Below are 24,589 nucleotides of genomic sequence, written 5' to 3' on the forward strand. Positions count from 1 at the left end.
AATGTTGCTTTTATCTGACAAAATAATAATATATTACACTATTATTGAAATATGTAGTGTATATTCTAATTATAATGTAAACATATGTATAATGAATAATGTTGTTAATATGCACAGGCTATGCTATATGAATTGTAATACATTTATACAAATATTTCCAAATGTGACAGAATTCTAATTTCTGCATTTTATATTATCTTTGAAGTAGAGTAGAGAGAGAGAGAGAGAGAGAGAGAGAGAGAGAGAGAAAGATGCTCTTGTGTGAAAGGGGACATTAAACATCAAACTCAATTGGAACAAAATAGCAGTGGTTCGTTGATAAATAGCATTGATTAGTTGATAAATAGCAGTGATTAGTTGATAAATAGCAGTGGTTAGTTGATCAAGATCAAGAGTTAATATGCATTATTTATTGATTTTTACAAAATGTCATAAATGTCCTACATAGAAATACAAATACATTAAATATATTGTATCACTGGTAAGAATACAAAGACAATGTGCAAGGTGTTCTCAGCTGGTGGACGTTCTTCAGCATCACATGCCAAGCCTGTGTGCTTTATCTTTGCAAACCAATGCAAATGCTGTCACGCATACATTTTCTGTAGCAACACACACATTCTGTAGTTTAAAAAGTTGGTTGCAACACAATGGAAGGGATGGTTGAGGCAAACACTAAAACAGCATCCAGGCATAAACACACACTTTAAAAAATTAAGTTAAATTCATACCATATACACTACCGTTCAAAAGTTTGGAGTCACTTAGAAATGTCCTTGTTTTGAAAGCACTTTTATTTGTCCATTAAAATAACATCAAATTGATCAGAAATACAGTGTAGACATTGTTAATGTTGTAAATGACTATTGTAGCTGGAAACGGCTGATTTTTAATGGAATATATACACAGGCATACAGAGGCCCATTATCAGCAACTATCACTCCTGTGTTCCAATGGCACGTTGTGTTAGCTAATCCAAGTTTATCGTTTTAAAAGGCTAATTGATCATCAGATAACCCTTTTGCAATTATGTTAGCACAGCTGAAAACTGTTGTTCTGATTAAAGATGCAATAAAACTGGCCTTCTTTAGAATAGTTGAGTATCTGGACCATCAGCATTTGTGGGTTCGATTACAGGCTCAAAATGGCCAGAAACAAAGTACTTTCTTCTGAAACTCGTCAGTCTACTCTTGTTCTGAGAAATTAAGGCTATTCCATGCGAGAAATTGCCAAGAAACTGAAGATCTCGTCAATGCTGTGTACTACTCCCTTCACAGAACAGCGCAAACTGTCTCTAACCAGAATAGAAAGAGGACTGTGAGGCCCTGATGCACAACTGAGCAAGAGGACAAGTACATTAGAGCGTCTAGTTTGAGAAACAGATGCTTCACAAGTCCTCACCTGGCAGCTTCATTAAATAGTACCTGCAAAACACCAGTCTCAATGTCAACAGTGAAGAGGCGACTCAGGGATGCTGGCCTTCTAGGCAGAGTTGCGAAAAAAAAGCCATCTCAGACTGGCCAATAAAAAGAAAAGATTAAGATGGGCAAAAGAACACAGACACTAGACAGAGGAAGATGGGGAAAGAAGTGTTATGGACAAACTAATCTAAGTTTGAGGTGTTCGGATCACGAAGAAGAACATTCGTGAAATGCAGAAAAAAGGAGAAGATAGTGGAGGGGTGCTTGACGCCATCTGTCAAACATGGTGGAGGCAATGTGTTGGTCTGGGTGTGCTTTGGTGGTGGTAAAATGGGAGATGTGTACAGGGTAAAAGGGATCTTGAATAAGGAAGGCTATGACTCCATTTTGCAACGCCATGCCATACCCTGTGGACGGCGCTTAATTGGAGCCAATTTCCTCCTACAACAGGACAATGACCCAAAGTACAGCTCCAAACGATGCAAGAACTATTTAGGGAAGAAGAAGTCAGCTGGTATTCTGTCTATAATCGAGTGGCCAGCACAGTCACCGGATCTCAACCCTATTGAGCTGTTGTGGGAGCAGCTTGACCGTATGGTACGTAAGAAGTGCCAATCAAGCCAATCCAACTTGTGGGAGGTGCTTCAGGAAGCATGGGGTGAAATCTCTTCAGATTAAGTCAACAAATTGACAACTGGAATGCCAAAAGCCTGCAGGGCTGTAATTGCTGCAAATAGAGGATTCTTTGACGAAAGCAAAGTTTGAAGGACACAATTATTATTTCAATTAAAAATCATTATTTATAACCTTGTCAACGTCTTGACTGTATTTCCTATTCATTTTGCAACTCATTTCATGTATGTTTTCATGGAAAACAAGGACATTTCTAAGTGACCCCAAACTTTTGAGCAGTAGTGTAAGTACAGTGGCTCTGCAAGTAAGTCCTAATATACAGGATGTATTTACATTATTTGTTCATCTGCTACATTTCAAGTTGATATTCTAAACTGAAAACTTATTTGCAATTTCACGTTACAAACCATTCACAACACTTTTCGGGAAAGCAAAATAGAATAAATATTAAAAGGAACATGATTCCTTGAGCACAATAAAATCGAACAGACATCCCCTCATCTACACATTTGTCATGGTGATACTGGCGGCAGGTCTCTCATAGTAGCATGTTTTAAACATTCTGATCAGGCCAGGTCTGCCTTCATTTGGCCATGCAAATTGTTTACTGACAAGGTGAACTTCAGTCAGTGTCCCATATGGTTGTAGAGGTATGTAACATCAAGCTTCTCTCCAAGTCATGAGCTACCATAACTTGAGTCTATAGCACAAGCTGAAAATTCACTATTATCCAAACACTACAATGGGAAACTGCTCAATTACAGTAAAAGTTCACAATGCAGTTTACAGTTCCCTTGGATTTCAAGTCTGTATATAATGTACCAAGGCTAGATTGGTGTTGTGTCGGGAGGAATCCCATTGGATGTTGTCTATCACAGGTAGAACCAGACGTGGTTGAAATGAGTTAGGAATACTGTTTGTTTGCATGCTACTGTTTCACTACACCAACTCACTGCTAAAGTGCTTCTTACAGTAGGTCTCTAGGCCCATGCTGTGCCATTGTTTACCAAGCCTACAGGCCTGATGCCATGAGCTCTGTAACAGCACCAGGATCTCTGGGTCTGGATCTGCTCTCTGGTGCTGCTCCCACACTGGGGTGGGTGCTGGGTGGGTTGGACCTGGGCAGATCACACTCAGGGTGGGTACAGTAGTAATCAGGGATCAGGGTCCACCATGGGATCAACAGTGAGACATGCGCTTGCGGTACTGCTCCACCAGGGGCACCAGGCACTGCGGGGAGCCGCTCTGCAGGAGGAAGGGGTGTTCTAGCAGGTCTGTGGCGCTGGCCCTCTCCACCGGGTCCCGGGTCAACATACGGTTCAAGAAGTCTTTCAACACCGGGGATACCTATAGTGTAAAGTCCAAGATAATTCAGCAGACATGTTGAAATAGAGAAAAGATGTTTGTGTGTGTGTTTCTGTGCATGTGTAAGAGAGTATCTCTCTATGTACTGTATGTGTTCTGTTTGACCTCTGACCTGGGTTGTGTTCCGTACGGTGGGAGCTGGCTCATCCCTCAGCCTTCTCATGGCTGCAACGGGGGTCTCACTGAAGTAGGGGGGCTCTCCATCCACCATCTCAACTACCATGATGCCCAGAGACCACACATCCACCTGGCAGACACAACAAACCAGTACGCAGTATACTGGATATCAGCAGTGCTGACATGCACATGAATACTGGACATCATGAGTATTTGTTTGGACACAGTTAGTATGCAGTAATATACCTGTAAAGTTAGTTAGGATAAAGAGTCGTTTTGAATATCTTCTTTCTCACCTCAGTGCTGTATGGAGATTTAGAGATGACCTCCGGAGCCATCCAGTAGGGTGTTCCCACTAAAGACTTCCTCTTGGGAATGTCCTTACTGATCTGTGCACAGAACCCAAAGTCTGACAGCTTGATCTGTACAGGACAGGAGCATTACAATTCAATGATCAACAGTTATGAATACATGAACAGGTGTGTTCTCTCTCAACTCAATTCAAAAGACCTACCCTCCCATCCAGTGTTAGCAGTATGGAGTCACTCTTGATGTCCCTGTGGATGACTCCCTGGGAGTGAAGGTAGGCCAGGGCTTGCAGCACAGCCTCACACACTGTGGCTATCTGCTCCTCACTCAGCCTGCATGGGGGAGTGACATAGATACACACAACACTCAAAACTGCACTGCAGAATGGCTGTTGTTGTGTCACCCAGGTGATGCTATAAATGAATGGTGGCATAGGTGAGGTTCAGATGACTATGTGCATTCAGAGTATCACGTTTATGCATTTTGAATATATAGCCTAGGAGATTTTGAACATTGAAGAACTGTGTTTCAGAAACTCCTCAGTAAATACCTTAGCACACATCTGCAGTTCAAATAACAAATCAGGCTCCTCACCGCTGTTCTGGTAAATAGCTGAGGGATGGGGCTGGAGCTCTCAAATTCATAGACAGAGCTATGCATGCAAGGACTGACCTCCATGATATAAAAATGTATAGTTTTGACCATGTTCTGAGGCTATACAATGTTTGTTAGAAATGTAATTTTGACAAATAAATGGAGTAAAACAAGCTTAGATTTTGGGTTCTGATGGGGTACGACAGTTGAACTATTCTCTTTTTAAGTTATATTCTTAGTTATATTCTTAAAGAATCAATGGGTATATATCATTAATTTAAAAGTAAAAAAATGTAAGTAGCAATCGCAGATTGTTCCTTTAAGGCTTCCAGAACGATATTGATTGTTTCAAAACTTATTTTGGGATGGATTGGAGTATGAAGGAGGTATATTTTAGCAAATGGGTCTCATTCCAGACGGTTCAATCAAAACAAATACTAATCTAGGACTCTGACAACCAATGAAAATTGCAGACTCCATCTGGACCATTTTAATATGTCAGCTGGCTAGATAGAAATGCACTCTGTCCCCACGTCTCTAGATACCTGGTTTTAGGGTTAAACTCTTATCTATATAGGGAGAATGTGTCAACTTTCAGTTTGGAATTAAAATACATTGACAGGTAGTGTTAATATGCATTGACAATTTGTTTATGCATACAGTTTCTGATATATTTAACAGCATGGGAGCATAGATTGATTCGTGTTTTTGGATCAAATTAAATTAACCACGTCATTTCAACATGCACAAATCTAATTATGTTACCAGATTATAGTTTCCCATAGGAGGACACAGTGTTTTGCTCTTGTATCAGTGAGAATGAAAGCCACTGTGCTTAGGTGCCTGTCCCCTCAAGCAGTCAGTACCACACTACCACATAATGGTGAAAATAGGTACTGAAGACATGACTGGAATTTTGCTTTATCATTCTGTCACAAGTCTTTGAATTCTTGTCTCTTAAAAATGACTATATTTTACTTTTCATTGTTCCTTCAATACAATTTGCCCCCAATTGTTTATGGGGTAGTAGGTCAGATCTGTGCTGTGTTATCTGTGCTCCATACCTGGTCTCAGACACGATGTTGGTTAGTGCTCCACCCTCTATGTACTCCATGATGACCCAGAGCTCCTCCTCCACCAGGGCACTCTTAAACATCTCCACCACGTTCCTGTGCTGATAGTCCCTCATGATCACCACCTGGACAAACACATACAGTTGATTACAGAGGTGTCACGTAAGGTTACAGATGATTTCAAGTGGGCACTGATGGGCAAAATAGGGTCTTTGGGTATTATTGTCAGGGACAATAACTAACTGATGGACAAAATAAGGACTAGCTGGATCTAAGGGGGCATGTGCCTCCGCAGTTTCAATTGATAACAGGTGGGCTCTGTTACAGATATAGTATCTTAATTTGACCAGTTTCTCACAGCCAGAAAATAATCCTGCAGCAATAGGAAATGTGAATTATTATGTGGATTATAATTATAATTTTTGTAGAGGGTGATCATTTTTTTCTTAGGATAAATTAATAAGTCTGACATTTGAAAATGTAAATTATAAACTTTAGAAACGTTTTAAAATCTTGAATACATTACAATGTGCATTTCCTGCTGTGAAGGGACATTTTCTGCGACAACAGAGAGATCAAATTAAGATAGGATATACAGCACCAGTCAAAAGTTTGGACACACCTATTCATTTTAAGGGTTTTTCTTTATTGTTGCTATTTTCTACATTGTAGAATAATAGTGAAGACATCAAAACTATGAAATAACACATGTAGTAACCAAAAACAATTCAAAATATATTTTATATGTGAGATTTATCAAATTAGCCCCCCTTTGCCTTGACAGCTTTGCATACTCTTGGCATTCTCTCAACCAGCTTCAACAGTCTTGAAGGAGTTCCCACATATGCTGAGAACTTGTTGACTGCTTTTCCTTCATTCTACGTTCCAACTCATCCCAAACCATCTCAATTGGGCTGAGGGTGCATGATTGTGGAGGCCAGGTCATCTGATGCAGCACTCCATCAATCTCCTTCGTTGTCAAATAGCCCTTACACAGCCTGGAGGTGTGTTGGGTCATTGTCCTGTTGAAAAACAAATTATAGTCCCACTAAGATGGGATGGGGTATCGCTGCATAATGCTGTGGTAGCCATTATGGTTAATATGTGTGCCTTGAATTCTAAATAAATCACTGACAGTGTCACCAGCAAAGCACCCCCACACAATCACACCTAGTCCTCAATGCTTCATGGTTGGAACCACACATTCACCTACTCTGCTGCTCACAAAGAGACGGCGGTTGGAACCAAAAATCTAAAATTTGGACTCATCAGATCAAAGGACAGATTTCCACCGGTCTATGGTCCTTGCTCGTGTTTCTTGACCCAAGCAAGTCTTTTCTTATTGATGTCCTTTACTAGTTTCCTTGCAGCAATTAGACCATGAAGGCCTCATTCACGCAGTCTCCTCTGAACTGTTGATGTTGAGATGTGTCTGTTACTTGAACTCAGTGAAGCATTTAATTGGGCTAAAATTTCTGAGGCTGTTAACTCTAATGAACTTATCCTCTGCAGCAGAGGTAACTGTGGGTCTTCCTTTCCTGTGGCGGTCCTCATAAGAGCCAGTTTCATCATAACACTGGTGGTTTTTGCAACTGCACTTGAAGAAACTTTCAAAGTTCTTGAAATGTTCCTTAATGACTGATCTTCATGTCTTAAAGTAATGATGGACTGTCATTTCTCTTTGCTTATTTGAGCTGTTCTTGACATAATATGGACTTGTTATTTTACCAAATAGGGATATCTTCTGTATACCACCCCTACCTTGTTACAACACAACTGATTGGCTCAAACACATTTTAAGAAGGAATGAAATTCCACAAATGAACTTTTAACAAGGCACATCTGTTAATTGAAATGCATTCCAGGTGACTACCTCATGAAGCTGGTTGAGAGAATGCCAAGAGTGTGCAAAGCTTTCATCAAAGCAAAGGGTGGCTACTTTGAAGAATCTCAAATATAAAATATATTATGATTTGTTCAACGTTTTTGGTTACTACATGATTCCATATGTGTTATTTCATAGTTTTGATGTCTTCACTATTATTCTGCAATGTAGAAAATATTCAAAGCAAAGAAAAACCCTGGAATGAGTAGGAGTGTCCAAACTGTTGACTGGTACTGTATGTGTATGATGTATCCAACGTGATTTATTGGTGATTTAGGGTGAGGTTTTGGGGGTCATAAAGGATGGTGTTGACTGGAGGTCTTCATACCTCGTTGAAAAGCAGCTCTCTTCGCTGTTGTCTCCGCAGGTCCATCATCTTCACGGCCACCTGCCTGCCACTGTGTTTCTCCCGAGCGATGCACACCACCCCCGTCGAACCTTCGCCAATCTTCACAAAGTTCTCCAGGTACGACCGAGGGTCCCCCTTGTCTACCACCATCTGCAGGGCAGCCTTAAACTGTTCATGGGTCACCCTGGGGGGGTCTGGTGGCGGCCTCTGGGGGTGCTGAGGGGGTCTGAAAGCAGGGGAGCATGTGCCTGGGGGCTGGTGGCCAGGGAGCCGGTGGGGGAGGGCCGGGGCTGGGAGGGGCTGTCCTGCCTGGGGAAGGGAGCATTAGGGCACCCTGAGTGTCTCAAAAAAGGGTCAGGGCCATTGAGTCTCAGGCCCATGTTGGGAGACAGTCCCAGGGTGTAGCTGGCTGAGGAGCGCACCGTCCTGTGGGGTCTGATGCCACTCATGAAGGGACTGCTGGGGGTGCTGGGTAGGAAGCCTGACTGGTGGTGCCTCAGAGCTGACTCTGCCTGGATGATGAGAGAGTAAGAGAGAGAGAGTTGGCTGTCTTCCCAAGGTCCCTCCCCTGCTTTATTACTGGATGTAAATAACAGTGCTTTACTCTCACACTATGCATTCACTTCACCTGGTACGCCCCTTGCTAAAACGCCATTCAGATATAGGATATTAATTTGATCACTCTTTTGTTGCTGAGAATTTTTCCTCTTTTCATGAAGCCTACTTTTTGCCAGTGAATAGCCTAACCACCGATCAAGCAACATTATGGACTTAACGTTCAAATCCTGTTGCTGCAGGATTATTTTGCTGTGATAATATAGGTCAACTTAAGATCCTACACCTTTACGTACCTCAATGTACCCTTGAGATCTTGCTAAACATAGCATCTCTCAACATTTACAAGCACATTCAAGCAATAAAGTCACAAATCACATTTTAGCACCTCTGAAAAAACAACAGCATTAATTGAGCAATCGACTGTAGAATGCAGTGATGCAGTCTGCTGTAAGATGGAGAGGAGCTATGGGCTCTACAAGTGTTTTCTATAAATGTTTCACCTAAAAAACTGTCTATGAAGTAGCTCACTGTCCATTATATGCACAGGGTTTTCAACGAGTAAAGGTGTTAATTGCTGTATATACCACAGCACAAGAGGCTGTTGAGGGGAGAACAGCTCATAATAATGCCCGAAATTAGCAAATGGAATGGCATCAAACACATGGAAACCATGTACAGTTCCACATATTCCTCTCCAGCCATTACCACGAGCCAGCCATTAAATCAAATCAAATCAAATCAAATTTATTTATATAGCCCTTCGTACATCAGCTGATATCTCAAAGTGCTGTACAGAAACCCAGCCTAAAACCCCAAACAGCAAACAATGCAGGTGTAAAAGCACCTGGCCAATGTGAAATTGGTTGACGTATGTCTGTAAATAATATATCATAGTTGATTACATCAGCTAAGCTATGACAATGTACATCTAAAATAGAGATGAGAGATAATGATGAAGTGACATGCTTACCTTCAGGTCGTAGGAGGAGTATGGTCTGCTAGGGCTGTTATGTGAGTGGATGTAGAGGTTGGTGCGGTACTCCGGAGGGGGGTGACGCCCATGGTCAGGATGGGGCTGCTGGACAGCCATGGCTGGGTTGTAGAAGCATGAGAAGGGCCTCTGGTTGTGTGGCATAACCCTCGGCACCTGGAAATCTCTCCTCACCATCAGTCTCTCTGTGGGACTGCCCACCTCACAGCTGATATAAGCCCCTTTAATAGGCACCTGTATGGGCTGGGATGGAACCGGGGGTCCCTCCAGAGTGCTGACACTCACCTCGTAGGTGGACTTAGCCCTGGGAAGATCCCCGTTGGGCTGCAGGGTGATGCTCTTCTTCATGCCCATTTGGGGCATCCCACTCTCACTGTGGATGTTATGAGCCCTGTCCCTCCACTGCTGCTCCATGTCATCCTCTCCCAGGTCTTCATACTGGTAGGTGTCCCCCTCCTTCACCTCCCCCAGCCTGCCAAGGGACTGGGCCCTCTTCCTGCCTGAAGGGCTGCTCTTCCTTAGGGAGTTGGAGCTGGTCACGGACAGCCTGCTCATGTCGGAGATCATGGCTGAGATGTAGTCTCCATGGCCGATCATACTCCCACGCACAATGGTCTGAAAGGAGAGCAGTTATGTTCAGCCAACCACATTGACTGGAATGATCATAACATACTGAGAGGCCTGTGCATTTGGGTGTGGAATAAAGAGGGTGACACAACTGTCGCTGGAAGATTATTTTTAGAACTCTGAGTCTGAAAGGGAAGTTTTGGCATTCTTCAAAAATCCAGACTTAACTCGTTTTCCCAGTTAGTTTTGCTGGCAATATGTTGGAAGGACATATCTACATATTGCATATTTATTTTGTAGCATAGATGGTGATTTCATATTTTGGCCTGTATGCAGGCGCTTCTATTTTGTAATGAGGTTTGTATAAAAACGGTAAAAGCTGACAGATTCTTTCTGACAAGTAAAATATCTAGCAGCACCCATCACAGTGGCATAGAGAAAGAGCATTAACTTGCCCTGACAGAACAAGATGACACAGACTTAAAAATGCATTGGCAGAAGGCCCTTTCAGTTTAACATATCAGAGAATAGGCCCATTGGCTGATTACTCAATCTCTGGGTAAAGAAAAATAATGTTCACTGTTATGAGAGTCTTCCATGCGTCTGTCTTTGGTATGGTGCTCTAGTCTGCTCTCACAGCTGCACAGGGACCCCGTGTCACAATGTCGTTTTCTTTTGTCACAAAAGGGGTGGCTCCTTGTAGTGCATTCCGACATTCTACGTACTCCCGTGCCACACCACATGAAAATTGTAAAGCGCTGTATCATTCCTCGCGTAGCCATGGGGGCAGCGTTGAAGCTCGCATGGTTTATTGATCGGATCTGTAGGCTATGTATCAAAGTAACCTATTTTGCATTGATAAGTACATATAATCTCAGCGACTATTCAAACAATAAACCAAACAACATTAAGGCCTTATTAGAATCCCCCACAAAAAGGTATTTTGTTTAGAAGTGATAACTTTATTCTAGGCTATTTGAAAATGTAAAAGCAGTGCTTGTCTCTTCTTCTCTGTGACAAAAAAAGTTTGACGTTATATTTTTTAGATGATATAGGACTGAATACATTGAAGCAGCATATCAAATTGGGATATTGTTGTAGGTTACACTGGGAACTATAAGAATATTTGACAGGGCATATTATTTCATTATACATCAGATTATTTCACATGAGATGTGGGAAGCTAAAAGGCTAGCTAGCTCGCAGTGTTTAGCCAACTTGCCAGCAGGGAAGACAAGACAAGCCAGACTCTTCTTTTGCTTTCACAAGAAATGAGAAGACAACAAGAAAACCTCTTGTCACCCCTTGATGAATGTTGCTATTTGGGATGGGTGAGGGATCAGGTTACCCAAAGGTGCACGTGTTGCTCTAAAATGTCTGACTCCACCCCGCGCACTCATGCGTGTAGATCTACACATGTGAAGACTAATTCACATCCCACTGCATACCCTTTACAAAGGACAGAATGCATCATTATTGTTCAAATGTAGCAAATGTGATCATGTCTCATGTAACCTCTCCAACCTTTGCCTCTGCCATGCAGGCTACATAATTTACAGAACACAAGACTCCTCTGTACTACCAATCCAATCCCGATGATCCCATTAAAACCATGACTCTGCTTCATAAGCTGACGAGGAGATTCTGAAATGCAAAGCTCAAACTTATCCACTGGTGGTAATGAAAATGTGTTATGTTTTTCTAAGGGGCATATCGGCACGAGCATTCAGTCTAGCGCAGAAATCCTTCGATTTGCAGGCTTTATCGCTCACTGGCATTTCCATTGCTGTACCTGCACTTTCTATTCCTCAGCGTGACATCTATGGGAAGGCACCATGGATCGTTATTAATTGCCTGCATTGAGTAATAAATCTTGGAGCCCTCCAAGGATTCATGTTGTACAGTCAGTGTACACAGCAGGGTCATTAGCTGAGCCCTGTGATAGATAAGAAAGCAATATGACAGGGAGAACAGCAAAGTGTTGACCACCACAGTGCTCTGCTGCAGTAAAGGACTCTGTACTGTAGTAAGAAAGCCTCTGCTATAAACGCTTTAGATGGAGGGCTTTGAGGCTCACTAACACTGGAATATTCTCAGAAATAAAATCCTATACATTTTCAACTCTTTTTAATCTGTTGGAAAATACATCAAGAGAAAAAGACACCCAGTGCATACAGCCAGTTGGGCTGAGAATAAGGCCCAGTACCTTCTTTGGATTGAGCTCAACTGGGGTGATCCGGGAGGGGTCCACCATAGGCTTGGGCCTGCGGAGGTTCTCTATCAAACTGTGCCATTGGGTTGGCAGGCCCACGAAGCAGCCTCGTTTAGCATCAAAAGAGGTGTGCACCCGGTGCTCAAAGTTCTTTGGTGCTGAGATCTCTGGCCTCTTCTTTTTCTTCTTACGAAACATTGTCAGGTCCAGAAAAGTGACAGCTTGACAAATTCAAGATGGCCCTGCATAGACAAGAAATATATATAACATGTTTCTAAATCTGCAGCACACTTAACATCTACTGTACTGTTCATACCATTGATACAGTCACGTACAGCTCCTTTAATCTATGAACAGCTTATTATCCATCAATGTGTACCCCGAAGTGACTAAGCCATCATCAGATGCAGTACGTTCCCAGAAATCAAAATACAAGTGAATAAACTCAAATCTATCTGTCTAAAAAACATTTTCCATCTTCCAGACTGGCTTTCTGTCTGTCACTGGCCTTTGTGCTTTAGAACTTGTCTTAGGGGGACAGAGTGCATTGGGTTTGTAAGCCTGTGTGTAATGAAGGATATCTGGTCAATTAAGGCTTTTTCATTCTCTGTGCCCTTTTACTTACGAGCACACAGCCGGCCTCGCCAGAGCCCACAGGCTTTCAGAGCATTAGAGGGAAGAAAACACACGAAAAGTCTACCCACTATGCTACAGTCTGCCCACTATAACCCCATCCCCATTCCAATGCTAATGAAGGAGCATGAATTTTTCTGGCTTGTAGGGAAAGTAACCACTCAAGCTTTAGATATAAAGCCCTCTGCACTGACAGTGGAGTGGTATAGTGTAAGCCAAGGACACTGCTGCCATGTCTCTCATGTGTACCTACCACAAAGACAGTTATCAATTACATTACATCTAATGTCCTTAGCTGTACTAGGATAGAATTCACCCACATTTATGCTTGCGTATTTTCTTGAAAATATAATAGTGCATTTGAGCTGATCGTTGATAAAGTGCTGTTGGAGAACATGTTTTGTTGAAAGCTGGTGGATGTTTGCTAGATCATCAAATGGGAACATGGCCGGTGGCCCACTGTAACAAGCTGGCATAACACGCTAATGACGTTGTCATATGTAACACAACAAATGTGCCTTCAGTTGAACATGGCTCATCTCCCATGATGCATTGTGACACAGTGGGAGTTTAGGAAATCACTACTACGGCATTCTATAACTCAGCAGGCCATCACACTGGCAGCCTCCCCTCCCCTCCCACACTCTACAATCCCAATCTCCCCCTCCAAGGATAATTCAAACAGAAGGTTAATATGCTAAGTGTTGCATAAGTGTATCATTCTGTGCTCTCCCTATGTACGTAATGTGGAGCTGGGAAGGAATTTAATTCTGACAGGGACACTATAGCGTGAGGGAGGCTGGCAGGAGGTGGGGTGGGTGGGCTTGAGGATAGAGCGGAGACCACAGAGCAGGGTAGACCTGACTGTGGTTGTAGACGGGGACCTTGTTTTTCACTCTAAAACACGAAAATGCTTTTAAGGAGTGTTTGTCTTTTGAGTTCGATTAAAAAGAAAGGTTTGAAATAACCAGAAAGTACATTACTCTTTTTTCGCTCCATTTGCCTGGTTCTCTAGTTCTGTGTCTGTTCAGAACTGTGCATTTGCAGATGTTGGCACTACTGAGCCAAATATTTACACAAGGCTCTTGTGTTTCCTGTACAATCAGATCTATCAATATTTACTCATGAGTGAAATGTAAGCTACTACCGTCATCCGGTGCCAGTGATAATGGGATGATACCATCACAAACAGAAGGGCTGCTCTCAGTGCTCTGTGCTGTGTGCTGCTACTCTATCAGGCATCCTCGCTTTGCAGAACTGCAGATTACAAACACAACATTACACATCCCTATATCCCTTCTATGCGGTCCCTTTCAGAATAAATGGGAGTTACAAAGTAAAGAACCAAGTAATTGGACACAAATAAAAACACAGCATCTTGATTCATTCTCAACAAAATGAATTGAAAAGTAGATGATTTACAAGTTGTGATCACAGGCTTCTGCCCTTACATCGACATATCAGAATCCACTAAGCTAATGACTGTTCAGATAACAATATCTTTCATTTCAGCCCATAGGAAAATACTTTATATACAGTATATGCATGCAGAGCTGAACTTGCAGCTGCTATAATAACAGTTTCTGGTCACATACTTCTGACCTACAGGGACTTGACCCCATGCCTCAGCAGCTTGCCTTGAATCTATCAAAGTGCTGAAGCAAAACTTGGCCACATGCTGTCAAGGATATCAGAAGCCATAGAGGATGAGGTCATTCTAAATTGTGCTACACTTGTTGATTTCTTTCCAACTCCATGAACACACGTGCAAACATAGCATAGATCCAAATACCTGCCATGAACACAGAACCAATCATGCGTCCCTTTCACAACTGATTTTTAAAGATTGATGGTTCAGAGCCATCAATTGTTCAAAATCACTTTTCAAAGGGACACATGCTAAAATCTTTACCAGGCATACTGGCCTACTTAACGTTAGAAAACATACTTACTCTTGTAGTACAGTCTCATCAATAATCACTCCTCTAAGTTGTATGAATTACAACCCTGGTTTTTAAAAACAGACAGCCTATAATTCCAGAATGTGTCAGTGTCCCTGTAAACAACATACCTTAGAGCGCAAACATGCCTTCACACCCAACGCCCATCTCTAGATCTAAAAACAGCCATACCACCCTGTGAGCAGCTTTAACAGGCAGACAAGACTCTCAGTTATCCCATCAATCCAGACCCATAGAGGACAGGACTAGTGATGGGGGGCGTATGCACCCCTTAACATATTCTTAGAAGGGGATATAGAGATAGCGAGATATAGAGAGATACGAGAGGTATTGGATTTGCTGGATGTGAGTCCACCAAGCTTAAGTGAATGTTTTCCCTATTTCGTCCTGATTGACATTCCATCCTTTTTGGCAGGCTTGCACTGATGTAGGGAGGATGAAGGTTACTATGCTTGTAAGATCAGTAGCGTGTTCAGCCCTCCTGTGATCCAATTTTAGGACACAGTTTCTCCCACGAGTGCTGACGCACGTTTGTTGTTCACAAAATATGTGTCAAATTGTGAGGTGTGGGTGGGAGATGGGGCAGAAGGTTATCCTCTTTTTGTGTTTGTCAATGCATTAATAATACAGGGCTGAATTACACAGCTAGACCTGTGCCGTGGCATAGATACCATCAAGGTCTTAACTGCTGTTTTGGACTCTGCAGTGCGGTGGTGTGGGCTCAGAGATTTCTATTCTATCAAGCTTCATTATGATGCCCGTTTTGCCCTTTGAGTGTAATGAGACTGCATTGCCTCTCAAGGGGGGTGGAGGTGGAGGGGTATGTTTTTTCAGTACACACACACACACACACACACACACACACACACACACACACACACACACACACACACACACACACACACACACTGAGGGAAGGATAAAGGTACACAAGAACTGGACGTGACTGGACGGCACAATTGCAGTGTTTATGATTGTGGTTGATGCTGCCCTTTCCTTCAGTAGCCATGCCTGTCTAAAGAGTCACTTCTAGTGGCAATAACAGAGCTGAGTCAACACGCAATAGGGTGATGATTATTATTTTCATTTAAACGTTTAAAAGGTGTAATCAGACTGGATTCTTATGACACATAAAGACATACTCCCTCCATGTATATTTCATTAGTAAGTGGTCTGGTATATCATGCAAGTGGTGTGCAAGCAAATGAAAGGGGAGACACAGTATAGAACCTGCACTAAGTTACTCGTTGCCGGAGTGTGACTGTAGAGTCACTAGGGGCAGACCTTCCTCATAGAGGGAAATGGGGTTTCTTTGCTGATGGCCTCAATCATCATGTTACCATTACTCAGTATAACATGAGCTGTTACAGGAGAGGGTACAGCACTCTACACCACAGTACATCATATAATAGGAGATCAATTATATACATCCAAAAGTGGTTTAGGATCTAGACAGTGGTACAACAACAGCATATAACAACAAAAAACCGTATTGTTATATCGCTAGCTCAAATAAAGACCACACTTGGGAGAAGCCAGCTATGTACAGTATACCCTGGGGCTAGATCATGAACCACATTCATTAGACACTGTAGTTTATTAAAGTAAAGCTCTAAAACAGAAGAATATTCTGGAAAAGTGAGTATGCAAAACTCACTGAACTAGGTCATCTGCCCTTGCAAGCTCCAAACTTCTGTTAAGTAAGCAAGTCAGAACTGCATCAAATCACTGAAATTCTGTTTTTTAAAGGAAACTGAAAGCTTTTCCATCATGTTCTTAGTTTTCTTTTCCTTGAGTGACTAAGAAATTAGCTTCAGAAATTAAGAAATGTCCTTATCCTACAACTTTGCGCTGTTTTAACTTCTAGGGTAGAAACAGTGCATGACTGCACATAACTTTTGGCTGAATATTGACAGTATGGAGTGGAGGAATAGTCCAAAGAGAGAGAAAGGTGTGTGTGTGGGGGGGGGGGTCTTTTAATGTCTTAGTTTATCTCTCTTTGTGTTGGAACCTCGCCACGTGTTGTCCTCCCTCCTCATCACCAAGAGACTCAATGTCTTTTATATGTCAACGTTGACTGGCTTCAATGGCTGTAAAAAATAAAAAATAAAGCCATAATAGGAGGGATTTGAGAAGGGGACAGGGAGCTTGACAGAGAATATACATCATTCTGCCTGAATTAGATTGGCACAGATTCTCCAGGCCCAGTAAGTGTGAGAGAAAATGGCTTAGTTCTTCACTAGGCCAGAGTCGATGAAACACTAACAGAGTCATGTAAAGTAAAAGCTAGCTCTTATCTACCCCAAGCACCTTGACATAATGACACTGTAAACAGCACATCTCAAGTCGTAAGCCCTGGTGTGCTATTCCCCCTGTATGCCTCCAGTGCCTCCGCTGATCCTCAACACTGGAGCTCCCCAGGGGTGCGTGCACAGTTCCCTCCTGTACTCCCTGTTCACCCACGACTGCATGGCCAGGCACGACTCCAATACCATCATTAAGTTTGCTGACGACACAACAGTGGTAGGCCTGATCACCGACTATGACGAGACAGCCTATAGGGAGGAGGTCAGAGACCTGGCTGGGTGGTGCCAGAATAACAACCTATCCCTCAACGCAACCAAGACTAAGGAGATGATTGTGGACTACAGGAAAAGGAGCACCGAGCACGTCCCCATTCTCATCGACGGGGCTGCAGTGGAGCAGGTTGAGAGCTTCAAATTCCTTGGTGTCCACATCAACAACAAACTAGATTGGTCCAAACACACCAAGACAGTCGTGAAGAGGCCACAACAAAGCCTATTCCCCCTCAGGAAACTAAAAAGATTTGGCATGGGTCCTGAGATCCTCAAAAGGTTCTACAGCTGCAACATCGAGAGCATCACTGCCTGGTAGGGCAATTGCTCGGCCTCCGACCGCAAGGCACTTCAGAGGGTAGTGTGTACGGCGCAGTACATCACTGGGGCAAAGCTGCCTGCCATCCAGGACATCTACACCAGGCGGTGTCAGAGGAAGGCCCTAAAAATTGTCAAAGACCCCAGCCACCCCAGTCATAGACTGTTCCCTCTACTACCAAAAGGCTTCTCAACAGTTTTTACCCCCAAGCCATAAGACTCCTGAACAGTTAACCGAATGGTTACCCAGACTTTTTGCATTGTGTGCCCAAACCCCTCTTTTATGCTGCTGCTACTCTCTGTTTATCTTATATGCATAGTCACTTTAACTATACATTCATGTACATACTACCTAAATTGGCCCGACCAACCAGTGCTCCCGCACATTGGCTAACCGGGCTATCTGCATTGTGTCCTGCCACCCACCAACCCCTCTTTTTACTCTTCTGCTACTCTCTGTTCATCATATATGCATAGTCACCTTAACGATACCTACATGTACATACTACCTCAATAAGCCTGACTAACAGGTGTCTGTATATAGCCTTGCTACTTTTTTTTTTCAAATGTCTTTTTACTGTTGTTTTAGTTCTTTACTTACCTACACACACACACACACACACACACACACACATACCTTATTTTTTCCCGCACCATTGGTTAGAGCCTGTAAGTAAGTATTTCACCTGTTGTATTCGGCGCACATGACAAATAAACTTTGACTTGATTTGATTTGATGCTACTGACACATGCCTATACCAAATGAGTGCTCTAAAAAGTCCTAGCTCCCAATTCGCCCGGCCATAGGGTGATATCTAGTCAGTTGAACTAGAGAGGTGTGGGGGGCTGCCTTGTCAGCTCGGGGATTCGATCCAGCAACCTTTCGGTTACTGGCCCAACGCTTCTACCAGCCAGAAAACCTGCTGCCCCGTATAGAGTACTTATAACTGTTCCACTGAGGCCTATAGGCAGTAGGGAAGTGAAGTACAGTACTGACCTGCACTCTGTTTGATTAAAGATGCTACTGGCTTCCACCAGTCCTTTAAACAATCTGACTCTCAGCAGATAAATACATATAATCTGGTTAGTCCAATGAGACAGGCCAAATGGCCTCTCAGGGGTGTAATTTATTGATGCCGAATTCCGCCCTAGCAATCTTTACTGTACACCATTCTTCCTATGAAAGGGACAAAATTACAAAATATATGTTTTCCCTCCATGTTATCAATTTGCGGCAGCTCAGTTCCTCTTCCGTCACCCAGTATGGGCGCTGTCTCATCACACAGTGTGACTGCAGGGCATCCTGTCCTAATTTTACTTGGTCGCGTTCTAATCCTCAGTGTTTGACATCTCATGGCCAGTGGCCACAGAAAACTCTTAATGCCTCCTCTCCTCTCCTCTCCTCTCCTCTCCTCTCCTCTCCTCTCCTCTCCTCTCCTCTCCTCTCCTCTCCTCTCCTCTCCTCTCCTCTCCTCTCCTCTCTTGGCAGACACGACTGTGAGTCGAGCATTCCTCTTGCCTCCAGCAGGCCCACATGTGCACAGTGCTGGGCTGTATGCTAAGGGTCCAGTATGGGAACTCTGTCTCGGCAGCACCTGTGTGCTTCTCCATGGGGTCCGTCTGTCACCATCCCAGCTGTACCTGAGACAGGCCAGCTCGTTTGTCATCGCCTTGACAGCAATGTGAGGCAGCGCTAGACCGTGAACTTTTAGAAAAATGAGGGACAGAAAAAAAAGGGTTCCAAACAAGTAATGACGTGAGAAGAGGAGTCACGAGTGTGTATGACATGTCACTCACCCTCAGCTAGCATATGTCCACCTGGCTCTGTGCGCTCCATAAAACTCTCCTCTCACATACTCTTTCTCTCCCTCCCTACCTGGCCTTCTTGAATATCAATGAGAAACCTGAGAAACAAACACATGGCGTGTCCGTTACCTCTGGCTGTGGTATAAAGAGTGTCCAAAGTGTAGTGTTAACTAGAATCTGTAGAACCCCCCCCCCCCCCACCACCACCACCAACTAATTAAACACGCTTACAAAAAATAGAACAGGGTTCATTAATGACCGATCAGGTTATCTGAGTGCTGATTATTGATTAACCTCAATTAATCCTCCAGCACCTAGGAGTGGAGCCTCTGCCACTCCTAACCATCCCTGGTCTGGGGAAGCTGAGCTCTATAGATCTGTTGATCCAGGATGTCCCAGAGCAGCGCTTCTCTGTCTGATGGTTCTAACTGGCCATTAGCCTGCTAGTTAACAGAGGCAACCCTGTGCTGTGCAGCAGGTGCAGAGGGGCCTTTCAGCTGAGTCAAACGGGGTCAACTACTCACAACTCATTTACTGGTGTGAGAGGTAAGTGGTGCATGTCATACTGCTGCAGTCAAACATGTATGATTAAGGCATAATTGGCAGTATAACTTCAGGGCATGTGGTTAGAGTTTCAACCTACGGCAGTTATAAACCAGAGCAGAGATTTGTCAAGTTGTTGATCGTACCAGCAATCCCATGAAAACTACTGTATATCCCATTATATTATCTCCTTGGTGTAAGTACTTAAAACAAGACTAGTATGACGTAGACTATTAATGTAATATAATCTACAGTATAAAACCTGGTAAAATGGCATGAGTGGTTAATTGTCAGTCTGCCACTTGGTCTCTGCTATTCGCTGAGCAATTCTTCTCTGTATCCTCACTTCCACAGAGTACAAATACGTAGCAGTACATTACAACCATCCTGGCACACTAAAGGAACACATTTTGTGCATGATGTCACAGAGCAGAAGAAGAAAGCTCATGTTTATCTAACAAATCCCACACTCGTCAGTTTGTTACCCTCCCTCGGCATCCACGTAAGCATAACTGTACATACAGCAGCTGGATCCCTCAGTCAGCTTACAGTCAGCTTACAGTCCCAGATAAGGACAGATGCATAGGGACAACAATGAGTACCTTTATTCTGCATGCATGGAATACTATAGCTTTGTCTGTATTGTCTCAACATGGTTCATTCTCAGTCAAAACACATAAGTATCTGCTTGCTCACCAGACACTCTGGGAGATCATTTCAACAGAAGCTGAGGAGAGAGAGAGAGAGAGAGAGAGAGAGAGAGGGAGAGGGGGAGAGGGAGAAAGAGGACGAGCAGGTGAAAGCAGCCTTTCGGTCAGTCTTTTCTTCTCTCCCTTATTACCACCTGGGCTTACTGCATCCTGTTCTCTCTCTCTCTCTCTCTCTGATCTCCTCCACCACCGCTGTTGCCTTCCGACACCGCACACACACACATAGACACACACTACCTTGTTCAGTATCAATGGAGCTAAGCCTCTTTTTCTGCCCCATGCCCCCATCCCCACTCCCCAGATGGAATACACAGGGTGTGTGTAGGGATTCATTAGTGGAAGAAAAAAAACGTCAGTCTCCTTACCTTGCCGATCGCTGAAGAGGAGAGCCTCTCCTCCAGGAAGGGAAGAGTGCAAGAGTGAGCACACACATATACACACACACACTTGTTATACACACTCCCTCACACACACCCCCACACTCTTGCACATACACACATGCATACACACATGCATACACACACACACACACACAAACACGCACACACACACACACACACACACCGTCGAGGAGGGCTGGCTCTCAAGCAGACGCACACTGCAGGCTGCTGCTTGCTTGAGAAAGCCTGATGCATTCCTCCCTCCAGGCAGAAACACACACTGCCATCTCGAAAGCTCTTTGTTGGGGATGATTCATCCCCAGCTCCCTCCGTGGCTAACAACTCGTCCGTGCACCGCTATACCGCTGCCTGCTCCTGGGGACACAGGGTGGCCAGTGACAGGGACAAAACCAGAGGAAAAGCCCCATCCAAGATGCGAGAATATCACAGCCATGCAGAGTTCCTTCCCTCCCCCTCTCTCTCTCTCTCTCTCTCTCTCGCTCTCTCTCTCACACACACATCCCCTCCTACTCTCTCTCTCGCTCTCTTTATCACCTCCCTCCCTCCTCCCACCCTCTCATTGGGTTGTCTTTGCAGTGGCCCTAAGTTGATAGCAGCGTGCTGTGTGTGTGTCTCTTTAGGCTTGTTTCCAATGACTGAAAGGGAGGTAGAGCTGCTGTACACACAACCTGGGATACCTTTCATCCATCTGGTCCCCCTTTCCTTCTGGGGTGGGGGGGGGTGATATTAGAACAGTAACCCAAGGTGCCTTTTTCTCCCTGCCTGGTCAACAGATGCAGGGTCGGGGATGACAGAGTGTTTTTTCTCTAACAAAAGATATCTGGAATTAAGGAGAATGATTATAGCAACAAAAAAAACACAACAATAAGAAAATGAAATACATAGCAGAAATAGCCTGCAAGACTAATAAGATTTAGGACACTAATACATGGTCTTTTGATTAAAAAATACTTGTGCATGAGCTCTACAACAACCAAATATAAAGTTATTTTACCCCACATCAAATAAACCCAAGTAAAAGGCTTGACTCAGCAAATTTGCATAACAATTAAACAGATTTGAACACTAGGGGACTTGGCAGATGTGACCCCCCTCCCTCTGTTGTCTTTGTTATCATCACTGTTATTGCTGATATTGATTGGTCAGCCTACTGGGTCTGTCCTGTTAGTACTGTCTGCAATGCAGTACTATTGGGTGGGCAGCCTTATCCAGAACACAGGTCTCATAGCTCACAATAACAAATAAAAATGCCTCCCTCTGTTTGCTCAGACTATCTGATGGTGTCTGGTCCTTTTGCTGCTTGTTTACAGACAACCGTTTGTTTGTTTGTTTGCACCTCATGTCCTTCTGTGCTACAAGTTTGCATGTGGTTGGAGAGACATATATGGCTTAAGTGGGTTAAAAAAAAGTCCCTTTCCTCCAGTTATTTAAATCCTCCCTTTATTTATGACAATATGCATTCTGTCTATGGCCTCTGTTATTTATCTGTCTAGGATCGTAATATCATTCACATTCAACACGAGGCAATACAAACCTCAAAATGTTACTTATGTCCAAGAAACTGACACATTGCGCATAAGAAATAGTGATACTAAACCGCACCCACCTATTGTTGTTTGTCAAGCATTGCCACGCTTGATGAGGCTGCTACTGCTTCTGATGAAAACATTGAGTCACCAGATAAACTGGGGGTAATGGCACGCATTGCAAAGTAGGCCTACATTGACAATGCCTTTTTAGCCTTTTGCAGCTATTGTTATTAAATGAAGCCCTTTCTCTTCGTGAGAGACAACCTAAATTGCTTGCATTTCAATTTCAATGCCATTTAGTGGGGCTTCTCAGGATTATGCCTGGGCAACATACAGGCAGGGGTTGGAGTGCCTCCAGGCTTTAATGTTGACTGTGGTTGTGGGTGGTCAGTGAGTGGTCATCAGTGAGTGGTCAAAGCCCACGTCATTCCATGACCTGAGGATCTCAGAGTGGGCTGCAGCCTCTGAGCCCACATCCTAACATGTCATTATCAAGCATGACATGACATTATTTTCAATTGATTAGCTGTCATACACCTGTCCCTTCCATACGACTAGTTCAGTATAACCCTGCAGTTAACTAAGCCATGTCTTGCAAAGACTTCTGCTAAGTAAGGTTTTGGCCTGGGAAGGAATCGTGCTGTTAACTGGTGAATGTACTGTAAATAAAAAAGGACATAGCACAAAAGCACCAGTTGTGAACAAAGCTAATAGTGCCTGGATTTGTTTGTCAATCGAAATATCCTTCTCCCAGGGCCTTGCAAAACCCCAATTAGGCATAGGTACTCGTAGTCTCTCAGAATCGAGCTCCAAGTAGAGAGAGAGAGGTGTAGATCAGTAGATAGCAGCAAGTCCTGCAGCAAAGATGCTAGTGAGAATACAAAATATTTCAGAATTGCAACAGCACTAATACTCTATAGTGCCTTCATAAAGTATTCACAACCCCTTGATTTTTTCCACATTTTGTTGGGTTACAAAGTGGGATTAAAATGGATCTACACAAAATACTGTGTAATGTCAAAGTGGAAGAATGTTTTTTACTTTTGTAAAATAATTATGAAAAATAAAGCACCAATATATCTTAATTAAATAAGTATTCAACCCTATGAGTCAATACATGTTCAAATCACCTTTCCCAGTGATAACAGCTGTGAGTCTTTCTGGGTAAAGTCTCTAAGAGCTTTCCAAACCTGGATTGTGCAACATTTGCCCACTACTATTTTCAAAATTCTTCAAGCTCTGTCAAGTTGGTTGTTGATCATTGCTAGACAACAATTTCCAGGTCTTGCCATAGATTTTCAAGCAGATTTCAAGCAGACTGTAAGTCAACCAATCAGGAACATTTACTGTCTTGTTGGAGCAACTCCAGTGTAGATTTGGCCTTGTGTTTTGTTATTAAACGGTTGAAAGGTGAATTAATCTCAGTGTTTGGTGGAAAGCAGACTGAACCAGAGCCTCAACTGTTTTGAGCCCCACCTATTTAGCAAAAAAAACATGTATTGATTTTTTTGTTTTGTTGCCGGTTTTGCATGTTATTTTGGCATTAATTCGTGTTACATTTCAGTTTGCAAACAAATGTATATATTTTTTTAAATAATTGAGTTAAAGCCGAATACAATCATGGTTCCAAATACAGGTGTTTCAGCCTAGCTCATAACTTTGTGGTGGTGGGGCAGCCAGAAGAGAATACGGAGCGTAGGCGTTGGTAATGTTCTGTAGTTTTACTGTGATTAGCTCGTAGAGCTCAAAAATTCAGGCCCCTTGGGAGCTGCCATAGAGTTACATTAGAAGTGTTGTGTTGTATTGTGTAATGGCTTTGCTGGCATGATTCTAAACGTTTTGGGGGGAGTTTGCCCACCAACATTTACAAGCAAAAATCGCCACTAGACGTTACAGATAATTGTATGTGTGGGGTAGTCATTCAAAAATCATGACAAACTCTGTTATTGCACAGAGTCGATGCAACGTGTGACACGTTAAGCACATTTTACTCCTTAACTTATTTATGCTTGCCATAACAAAGGGGTTGTATACTTAT

General features: G+C 43.2%; 1 pseudogene; it reads right to left on the reverse strand.

The window, feature by feature from the left end:
• Positions 1–388: 388 nt before the first annotated feature.
• LOC115138444 (serine/threonine-protein kinase PAK 6-like) lies at positions 389–21,476 on the reverse strand (annotated as a pseudogene).
• Positions 21,477–24,589: the final 3,113 nt, after the last annotated feature.

Source organism: Oncorhynchus nerka, linkage group LG12 (genome assembly GCF_034236695.1).
Source record: "Oncorhynchus nerka isolate Pitt River linkage group LG12, Oner_Uvic_2.0, whole genome shotgun sequence".
NCBI lineage: Eukaryota > Metazoa > Chordata > Actinopteri > Salmoniformes > Salmonidae > Oncorhynchus > Oncorhynchus nerka.